Here is a 12,085-nt window from a genome sequence, read left to right as displayed (position 1 = left end):
GAACGCTACCGCACGACCACGAGATGCGGGCAGTTAGTTAATTAAATGATTCTGTGGAGGCACTCTGTCTCCGTAACTAGTTCAAAATTATAAACTAATATCACAAGAGGACTTAAATATATATTCAACAAACATTGAATAAACATGTTATTCTTCAGTTTCTCCGGGCGTATTTTATAACGAAATAAATCTCGGATGAACAACCTGGTGTGAGTGTACAAAGGACACGATATATTCGGTAATCGACCTTGTTGCCATGATCAGGTGTGCTGATGATGGCAACAAGGTCGATTGCCGAAATATCGTGTGCTTTGTACACTCACACCAGGCTGTTCACCTTAGATTTATTTCGTCATTAAATAAAAACATTAAAATCCATAAATCTTGACTCAGTTTTCTGCTCTCCCATAGACAACATACGGCCAAGCTGCCCAAAGGCTACCCACATATAAAACCGAAGCAACGGCAGTGCTTCACTGATTGGCCACAAGCTTGTTCTGCATAAATAATAAGTACTTAAATCAACTACAAGGCGCATAAACCACCCTTGAAATGATAACGACAATTAAATCATTAATTTATTAAATAAATCAAATACTTTCATCACCTACGCAGAAGGGTCTTACGATAACCGAAATACTGAGTCGCTTACTCCCTAATCTGGCGACATGCCAGTCGTGGCACGATACCAAAAGAATAACAACAAAACTGTTTAGCTTGAGGCTGCAACGGGAGGTCCACAGAATCGCATGTGACCTGTCAACACCCAGTCCTCGCGCGATGACGCGAAAGCCGCCGAAGGAGAAGAAAAACGCTTCCCTACCCCGGACCAGCAGGACAGCAACGCGTCAACCGTACCCGATACTAGGCTGTGAACATGAACCGAACAACAAACAGCAATACAAGTTTGATAAACATTAACATTCACAGTAATACACAAACGGGCAACTTAAAACTCAACTACAGGGTGAGGCAGTGAAACGGCACGATTTCGATAGTGGTTGTCGGGCGCGGAGGGGGGTTGCGAGAGTGGGGGAAGTGCCTTGGGCGTCTAGAGTGGTGGAAGTTTCAGTAGCCATGGAGCGTTGGTCGAGTGCGCAACGTGCATATGCCGTAAAGGCATATTACAAAAACGCGGATAGTGTGGTTGGTGCTCAACGCACCTTTCGTCGTGAATTCAACCTGCCGCCACGGGCTCCCGTGCCATCAAGGAAAGCCATTCTCCTTTGGGTTAAAACCTTTGAAGCTACTGCTAGCACAACAAAGAAAAGAGGCGGCAGCACAAAAACAATCCGGACACCCGAGAACATTAATCGTGTGCGCGAAGCGTTGGGACGAAGTCCGCGAAAATCCGCGAGACGGCACAGCGCAGAACTTGGTCTCAGCAATCGATCAGTAAGACGGATTTTGAAGAGTGACCTTCACTATCATCCATACAAAATTCAGGTAGTGCAAGCCCTTAAACGTAATGACTACAATAACCGTATACGCTTTTGCCAGTCAATGCTTAACGTTATTGAACGAAATGAAGAAAGAGTGCATAACTTATGGATGAGTGATGAAGCCCACTTTCATCTTAGTGGGTACGTAAATAAGCAAAACTTCAGATATTGGTCCTCAGATAACCCGCACGAACTTCATGAAAAACCTCTCCATTCTGAAAAAGTAACAGTCTCGTGCGCAATGTCATCTCGTGGAATCGTGGGGCCCTATTTTTTTGAAGATGAAGATGGCAACACAGTGACGGTAAACTCTGGACGTTATGCTGACATGTTGACCATTTTTGGTCTGCCTGGAATTGATCGACATGATCCAGATGCTGAAACACTCTTCCAGCAAGATGGTGCAACAAGCCATACTGCTAATGTCTCAATGGAATTGCTCAGACTTGCATTTCCACGACGTCTAATCAGCAGGAATGGCGATTTCCCCTGGCCTGCCCGTTCACCAGATCTGACGGCACCAGACTTTTTTCTTTGGGGCTACCTCAAGTGCAAAGTCTTCCAGGAAAATCCACCAAGAACAAAAGAAGACCTGAAGGAGCGAATTCGACAGGAAATTAACAACATTCCAGTACAGATGCTACGAAACGTCATGGGACAATTTCATCTCAGGCTTAGACAATGTGTGCAAAACCAAGGACGACACCTCACTGACACCATATTTAAAAAACAATTGTTTTTAAGTTAAATCTTTAATTTCCACTCTTGTACTTGAGATCCATGTTCAACTATTATGACTTTACTTGTAAATAAATCTTTGGTGGTTTTACAAAATCGTGCCGTTTCACTGCCTCACCTTGTATTAAAACCTGAGTATCGGAATGGCCTATTATCCGTCCAAAACCCAGACGATCATTGTAGGCAAAACCACCCCTTCCTTCCGCCTCCTTGATTCTATCTCACCATGTATGGCCGTCCTATCGCCCTGCCTCCCACCCTTAAGTACCTTGGCGTCACCCTCGACCGTCGCCTCTCCTGGACTCCCCATCTCCGGACAATCCAAGCCAAGACACGCTCCTGACTCCATCTCCTCAAGCTCCTTTCCGGCCGTACGTGGGGTCTGGACCCCTCCACCATCCTCCACACATATAAATCCCTCATCCGCCCTATCCTCTGTTACATCCATCCAGCTTGGATCTCCGCCCCCCCCCCTACCTTTTATAAATCCCTCCAAATCCTTGAATGCCATGCTCTCCGCCTCGCCTATCGCATCTGTCTCCCCTCCCCCCACGCGGATCCTGTATGATCTCATCCCCTTCCCCCACCTCCTCCTTTTCCTTGAAAGGATACAGATCCTGTACACCTCACGCAAACTCAATCCTCCTCACCCGCTAGTCTCCCCCATCCTCTCCCACCCCCACCCACTGCCGCGCCTGTATTCCCACATTCCACCAGGTCTCCATCTCTCCACCCTCCTTACCCTCTCCGAAGGTGGCTTCCGCCAGCTCCCCCTCCCTGATGATGTCCTCCTCCCCTCCATCTACCCATCCTATCAACTTTGATCCTCCCCCCACTTCCTGTGTCCTTTCCTTTAGGCACCCTCCCTCCCTTCTCTTTCCTTTTCCCCATCCCCTCCCTCCTTCCCTCTTCCCCTGGGCTTCCCCTCCACCTTCCTCCCTTCCCCCTGTCTCCCCTGCCCATGGCATCTGCTCTCCCCACTCCCTCTCCCACCCCCCTCCACCTCTCTTGGCAGGTCCCCAGATTCGTACACGGTTAGTGAACATTCGCGCGCCGGAGATCAACGCCTTGTGTTCTGTGTGTGCCGTCGTTTTGTGCTTAAGTGCTTCAGTGTTATTCGTTTTTTGCACCTACGTTCACGTGTGACAATTTTCGTCTCTGTCTGTGTCCAAGTGTCTGAACAATTTTATCTTGGACTCTACGCCTGTGAACGGCACCTTGTATTTTAAAAGATGTTTGTCTCCGTTTATAGGTCCACCATGTTTTTTCTCTAAATGTCTTCGTTTATATATTTGTGTTTCTCTGCGGCCAAAGAGCGGCGTAGTACGCTGCTGCAGGCCTGCCTGTAATACAGGTTTGAAAATAACAATAAAGAAAAAAAATGGCCTACTCATAACAATGCAAGTTAACCTTCCCCGCAATAACAAGAAGCAACAGACAAGGTCATTTAAAAGTATAATTACATAATAAGTCAAACAAGTTTTAAAAAATCAAGTCATATCCTTACTGGATCCTCTTAGGGGCTAATAGGCAATGTAATTGGAGTACGCATCATATGTCAGATGGCAAGTTAAACTACACCTATAACGCGTTAGCTCCTCAGCACGGAGTAAGAGACCACGCACACATGGCCCACACGTGGTTACCGCTAGGCAAAGCGCACACCACTTCAGTTACAGGCCAGATGCAACAACTCGCGCCAGAAAGGACCGCGAGCTCTACAACAAACAGAAATTACACTCAGTAGTATCGAATACTCAATAATAACAAACAAGATATCATGTACAATATTAACATTACAAAATATTAGCTTGGCGCATACAGGAACCTCCAGATTGAGACACACAGCCTCAAAGAGATCACCGAAAGGCATAAAGCAACTGGATTCCTTGTAAGCTCACACTGGGCAGAATTGACAATCTTTAAGTACAGTACTGGGTGATCAAAAAGTCAGTATAAATTTGAAAACTTAATAAACCACGGAATAATGTAGATAGAGAGGTAAAAATTTACACACATTCTTGGAATGACATGGCGTTTTATTAGAAACAAACAAAAAAACAGAGTTCACAAAATGTCCGACAGATGGTGCTGGACAGCAAAACGTCAGTGACTGCGCATGATAATCGTGTATAAAAAGAGCTGTAATGAGAGAGAGAATCAGATGCGCCAGCAGTCGCAGGATGTTGACGTTACCTGAAAATGCACTTTTAGTGAAGCTGTATTATCAGAATGGGGAATGTGCTAGTTCAGCGTTACGATCCTATCTCCGTAGGAAGGGGATTCGAAAGGGTAAAGGTCCGTTGACAAATGCAGCTGTGGCGAGAATGATTTCGAAGTTCGAAGCCACGGGTTGTTTAGACGATAGACCCCGTAGTGGCTGACCGAGCACAAGGCGTAATGCTGCTGAGACAGTTCAGGAAGAAATGGAGACTGTAGCGGGTTCGTCTATGCACGGGGAAGTCAGCGCTCGTGCAATCGCACGTCGGACCGGCATTCCATATACTACTGTTTGGTTGGCACTGAGGCGTACCCCCCGATGCTATCCGTACATACTAAGTGCTGACACAGCCATATGTACTCGTTCAACACATTGGCTGCCTGCATCTGCCAATAATACCTCCGCTCAAGCTCATTGAGCATAAACGCTAACAACATTCTCCCTACAATTGTAGCCCTGAGCTGTCCTATGGAATCGTGTTGTCTCAAGGTTTCAGAGACCAAAATACTCAGTGTCCCTTGTTGTTAATGGACGCGGTATGAGCGGTATGCGCAGCACATCTGCATGAGAATCAAACCGGACAAGCAGACACATCACTTGTTGTACTTCAAATCATTAATAGACAACTCACAAGGGAACCTCCCAATCGCACCCCCCTCAGATTTAATTATAAGTTGGTACAGTGGATAGGCCTTGAAAAACTGAACACAGATCAATCGATAAAACAGGAAGAAGTTGGGTGGAACTATGAAAAAATAAGCAAAATATACAAACTGAGTAGTCCATGTGCACGATAAGTCCGATGTTAGGAGCGCCGGGGTCCCGTGGTTAGCGTGAGCAGCTGCGGAACGAGAGGACCTTGGTTCGAGTCTTCCGTCGGGTGAAAATTTTACTTTCTTTATTTTCGCAAAGTTATGATCTGTCCGTTCGTTCATTGACGTCTCTGTTCACTGTAATAAGTTTAGTGTCTGTGTTTTGCGACCGCACCGCTAAAACCGTGCGATTAGTAGACGGAAGAACGTGCCCCTCCAATGGGAACCGAAAACATTTGATCGCTAGGTCATAGGTCAACCGATTCCTCCACAGGAAAACACGTCTGATGTATTCTATACGCGACTTGTGACGGCATGTGCGTCACATGACAGGAATATGTTGTCGACCCACCTAACTTGTACACTTGGCGACTGGGTAAAAAGATTCTTCTACCTTGCCCGATTTAGGTTTTCTTGTGGATGTGATAATCACTCCCAAAAAAGTGATGAAAACATAAGAGTTTGTCACATAAACTGCAACAAATGAATTCAACAGTTTCACAGTCGCAAAGTTTTTCCTGTGCTCTTCAAAACATATGTTTTTCCGTGTGTAGACCGTCAATATGTCATATGTCCAAGCAAATCCGAACATGTCCTGGAATTTTGGAGAGCGAAATTGATTACTTGTGGGTGCCTGAACTTTGATAATTGTCTGAAAACAAAACATAAAATTTTTCTGGCGAGGGAAGACTCGAACCAAGGATCTCTCGTTCCGCAGCTGCTCACGCTAACCACGAGACCACAGCGCTACTGTGCCTTGAGTATCCTTGATGTTACTTATGTTACGCATGGACTACTCAGTTTGTATATTTTGCTTATTTTTTCATAGTTCCACATAACTTCTTCCTGTTTTCTCGGTTGATCTGTGTTCAGTTTTTCAAGGCCTATCCACTGTGCCAACTTATAACTAAATCTGAGGGGGGTGCGATGGGGAGGTTCCCTTGTCACATATATCGATAAAGAGACACATTATACGGTTGGGCCGTCTGGTGAAGTGATCAGAGGGCAAACTTTCAAGACCTCGGGCACCCTATCACCTATCATCAAGGAGCTGATTACGAGTTAAAACTCCCTGCTCCGACCCCACGCCCTCGCTCTCTAAGTTCAATATTCTTAAGTTCAATATGACTGAAATCCCTCGAGCGATTCCACCAATGTGTTATGTGCGCCTAGATCCTACAAGACTGCTTATAGGTTGGTTAGCTACCTTTCATGTAACATCGTTGAAATAATATGAAGAGAGGCACCTAATTCTCGTGTGGTGTCCGAAGAAAGACAAAGAGGAGCGTCCAACGCAGCGCACAACATGGATGCCAGTTCTGAGACGCTATCCTCTACGGTCAGGTCACGAACGTTTAATTCATACTGCAGATGCTCCTTTTTTTGGTCATAAGTCTTCTGACTGGTCCGATGCGGCCGGCCACGAATTCCTCTCTGGTGCTATTCTCTTCATCTCAGAGTAGCACTTGCCACTTGCAACCTACGTCCTGAATCGTGAATTATTAGCTGGATGTATTTCAATCTCTGTCTTCCTCTACAGTTTTTGCCCTCTACAGCTCCCTCTAGTACTATGGAAGTCAATCCCTGTCTTAACAGATGACCTATCATCCTGTCCCTTCTGTTTATCAGTGTTTTCTACATATTCCTTTCCTCTCCGATTCTGTGCAAAACCTCCTCATTCTTACCCTCCAACAGATGCGAAATCCTGGCACACCCTCTAAAATCTATGATAGATAGTGACCGCCTGAGAAACAATGCAAAGTGTTAATATAATAACTTAGAGAATGACACATGTATTAGCATAATAACTTGGTGGGACTATAAATGACGCTTATTCTACATCTACATCTACATTTATACTCCGCAAGCCACCCAACGGTGTGTGGCGGAGGGCACTTTACGTGCCACTGTCATTACCCCTCTTTCCTGTTCCAGTCGCGTATGGTTCGCAGGAAGAAGGACTGTCTGAAAGCCTCCGTGCGCGCTCGAATCTCTCTAATTTTACATTCGTTATCTCCTCTGGAGGTATAAGTAGGGGGAAGCAATATATTCGATACCTCATCCAGAAACGCACCCTCTCCAAACCTAGCGAGCAAGCTACACCGCGATGCAGAGCGCCTCTCTTGCAGAGTCTGCCATTTGAGTTTGCTAAACATCTCCGTAACACTATCACGGTTACCAAATAACCCTGTGACGAAACGCGCCGCTCTTCTTTGAATCTCCTCCGTCAACCCGATCTGGTACGGATCCCACACTGATGAGCAATACTCAAGTATAGGTCGAACGAGTGTTTTGTAAGCCACCTCCTTTGTTGATGGACTACATTTTCTAAGGACTCTCCCAATGAATCTCAACCTGGCACCCGCCTTACCAACAATTAATTTTATATGATCATTCCACTTCAAATCGTTCCGCACGCATACTCCCAGATATTTTACAGAAGTAACTGCTACCAGTGTTTGTCCCGCTATCTTTCTTTCTTCTTTCTATGTATTCGCAATACATTACATTTGCCTATGTTAAGGATCAGTTGCCACTCCCTGCACCAAGTGCCTATCCGCTGCAGATATTCCTGCATTTAGCTGCAATTTTCTAATGCTGCAACTTCTCTGTATACTTCAGCATCATCCGCGAAATGCCGCATGGAACTTCCGACACCATCTACTAGGTCATTTATATATATTGTGAAAAGCGATGGTCCCAAAACACTTCCCTGTGGCACGCCAGAGGTTACTCTAACGTCTGTAGACGTCTCTCCATTGATAACAACATGCTGTGTTCTGTTTGCAAAAAACTCTTCAATCCAGCCACACAGCTGGTCTGATATTCCGTAGGCTCTTACTTTGTTCATCAGGCAACAGTGCGGAACTGTATCGAATGCCTTCCAGAAGTCAAGGAAAATAGCGTCTACCTGGGAGCCTGTATCTAAAATTTTCTGGGTCTCATGAACAAATAAAGCTAGTTGGGTCTCACACGATCGCTGTTTCCGGAATCCATGTTGATTCCTACATAGTAGATTCTGGGTTTCAAAAACGACATGATACTCGAGCAAAAAACATGTTCTAAAATTCTACAACAGATCGACGTCAGAGATATAATAGGTCTATAGTTCTGCGCATCTGCTCGACGACCCTTCTCGAAGACTGGGACTACCTGTGCTCTTTTCCAATCATTTGGAACCTTCCGTTCCTCTAGAGACTTGCGGTACACGGCTGTTAGAAGGGAGGCAAGTTCTTTCGCGTACTCTGTGTAGAATCGAATTGGTATCCCGTCAGGTCCAGTGGACTTTCCTCTGTTGAGTGATTCCAGTTGTTTTTCTATTCCTTTTCTATTCCTTGCACACTTATTTCGATGTCAGCCATTTTTTCGTTTGTGCGAGGATTTAGAGAAGGAACTGCAGTGCGGTCTTCCTCTGTGAAACAGCTTTGGAAAAAGGTGTTTAGTATTTCAGCTTTACGCGTGTCATCCTCTGTTTCAATGCCATCATCATCCCGGAGTGTCTGGATATGCTGTTTCGAGCGACTTAATGATTTAACGTAATACCAGAACTTCCTAGGATTTTCTGTCAAGTCGGTACATAGAAGTTTACTTTCGAATTCACTGAACGCTTCAAGCATAGCCCTCCTTACGCTAACTTTGACATCGTTTAGCTTCTGTTTGTCTGAGAGGTTTTGGCTGCGTTTAAAATTGTAGTGAAGCTCTCTTTGCTTTCGCAGTAGTTTCCTAACTTTGTTGTTGAACCACAGTGGGTTTTTCCCGTCCCTCACAGTTTTACTCGGCACGTACCTGCCTAAAACGCATTTTACGATTGCCTTGAACTTTTTCCATAAACACTCAACACTGTCGGAACAGAAATTTTCGTTTTGATCTGTTAGGTAGTCTGAAATCTGCGTTCTGTTACTATCTTGATGCGTCATTTATCACTCCCAGCAAATACTTCTGTTTAATAACAATTCAATGACGAGTCAACTGACAGAAAAGTTCTTGCGAAATCATACAAATAATTAAGATTTTTAAATTAAATGCACAATGTGTAAGCACATTTGCATTATACATAAAATTACAAATAGCTCTCAAGAATGTTAATTGTGCAACACAATGGTGGCATTACCACAAACAGTTCATTAATAAAAGAACTCTGTCCCCGCAACTGTATCACAGTTGTGGGCTGGTCTCACAGCAGGACTTGTATATAAGTACAACAAACATTAAATAAAAAACATTTAAATGCGTATATCTCTACTGGTTATTCTGCTCTCACATGTATACTAGATGGCCAAGCTACCAGAAGGCTCCCCACAAGTAAAACCGACGCAGCAGTAGCACTTCACTAATTGGTCACAAGCCTGCTCCACATAGATCACGTTAAGTACTTAAATACACTACCAACCAAGTTAAATCAAATTAAACTGATAATAAGAATGAAACCCTTAATTTTTTTAAAGAAATCGAGAAATCAGTGTTCGGTTTGCCCAAAGTGTTTCATCACACACCCACAAAAGCCTTACAATAACCGAAATACTGAGCCACTTACTTCCTAATCCGAGGCCAAAGGAATAACAACAAATTACTTAACTTGAGGCTGGGACGGTAGATGCGCAGAATCGCATGTGACGTGTCAACCCTCAGGTCTCGTGCGATGATGGCAAAGCCGCCTAAGCAGAAGCAAAGCGCGTCCCTGCCCTGGACCAACAGAACAGCATCGCGTCAACCGCTCCGATACAACGCTGTCAACATATGCCGAACAACGAACAGCAAAACAATTCTGATAAAAATTAACAGTCACAGTAATACTTAAAGGAGCAATTGAAAATTTAGCTATTAAAACTTCGGCATGGGAGCGGCCCACTCATAACTTTGCAAGTTAACCTTGCCAGCAGTAACAAGAAGCAGTGCACAGGTTGTTTATAGGTATAATTACATAATAATTCAAACAAGATTTAATAATCACTGTATAACGTTAGTGGGGCCCCTTAGGGACTAATAGACACTGTAATTGGGATACACACCAAATGGAAGATGGCCGGACAATCTATACACCTGTAAACCCGGCTGTCTTTCCGAAATGTTGATTCTATTTGGGTGTGGCTCACCTCCTTTTCTCGCGAGCTATAGTCCTTTGCCATCCGCTATAAGAACAGACGCAGAATGAAACGATATTGTACATATAAAATGCACGCTTATCCAATTTCTGATGTGCCTTCCACCATAAGGAATATTTGAGATCACACCTATCTGTAATCGTTCCTATCGCTGCTCAAAACATTTATAGACCTCGTTTGCAGTTACGTCTGCGTTACGTTTTTAAGTCCCATTATAGGCGGGTTCGTGAGTGCTGAAGAACAGGCTCCGAATGCAGAAGGCTGAGGAACCGAACTGGTTTTGTCGTTCTTATGGTAATTATTCCGGAATGTCTGCTTTAAACGATTTATGGAAATCGTGAAAAACTCAGATGTAGATGGCTGGTCGGAAATTTTATTGCTGTTATTCTCGGATGCGAGTCCGGCCTGCCAACACATGTGCTTCCTCGATCGGTCGTTTTTCGCAAGGCTATGCGGGAGTTCTGCCTATATTTTCTTTCTGCAGGAACGAGTGCGGGAAACTGCTTGTGATATAGATTGCTTTTTATGAAAGGTGTCACAATGCAAAGACAACGTACAATATCGAAGTATTTTCTTAGTAACTTTGTCTCGTTTTTCACTGTCGCTGCAATATTCGAACTCCAGACGTGTGTTACGGAATAAAATATCTGCATTGCTGGAGCAGGTCGGCGACAGTGTAAAATTTCTGAACATGGTACCGTGCTCAAGTGTTCTGACGTCCTGTGATAAACTATGTACGCCCGTGCGGTGTCTCTAGGATTGTAGGCACGCAGTCTAAAAAATGGTTCAAATGGCTCTGAGCACTATGGTACTTAACATCTGATGTCATCAGTCCCCTAGAACTTAGAACTACTTAAACCTAACTAACCTAAGGACATCACACACATCCATGCCCGAGGCAGGATTCGAACCTGCGACCGTAGCGGTCACGCGGTTCCAGACTGTAGCGCCTAGAAACGCTCGGCCACACCGGCCGGCGCACGCAGTCTAATTTGTGATAAGTTTATACCATTAGAATGTTAACCTCAGTGGTAACTTGACGCTATTTAATGTTCGTCCTTTTCTTTTGATTGGTTCTCAATTATTTGTGATTATTTGTTATATGTTTTCCAATCTCTGCCTTCTCCTACAGTTTTTATTCTCTTCAGCTGTCTGTAGTACTGTGGAAGTTATTCCCTGAGATACTAACACGTGCCGTATCATCCTGTCCCTTCTTCTTCCCAGTCTTTCCCGTAAGTTCCTTATTTACCAATCCAAATAATTTTCATCAGTCTTCTGTAGCACCAAGTCTCAGAGGCTTCGGTTCTCTTCTGCCCCGCTTTTGCCGTTTCCTATGATTCGCTACCATACTATGCTGTCCTCCACGTGAATAATATCACACATTTCTTCCTTAAATGGATGCCTTTGTGTAACGCCAGTAACCTTCTCTTGGCTAGGAATACCCTTTTTGTCTGTTGTAACGCCTCTAGTATTACTTTTCCTTAACAGTAGTAATCGATACCAGTATTATTTTTTGAATTTTGCTCAGGTCAGTATTATCCCAGCTGCTTTTCCGAAAACTTTCATATTATTTTATACACAATATGTTATATTTCAAGCTAAAATTAATGAAAAGGAGTTATTTATTTTCGATGTTACGGTCGATAAGGACTAGCTCTGCATGTACAGTCAAAACTATTTTTTTTTTGTTAACATTTGAAATCACGAATTATTCGGCACTCTTAAAATTTCTGTTGTTAATTACACAATCTTGTAGTGTTTACTATGTTT

Source organism: Schistocerca cancellata, chromosome 2, assembly GCF_023864275.1.
Source record: "Schistocerca cancellata isolate TAMUIC-IGC-003103 chromosome 2, iqSchCanc2.1, whole genome shotgun sequence".
NCBI classification, from domain to species: Eukaryota; Metazoa; Arthropoda; class Insecta; order Orthoptera; family Acrididae; genus Schistocerca; species Schistocerca cancellata.
This window is presented reverse-complemented; position numbering follows the sequence as displayed.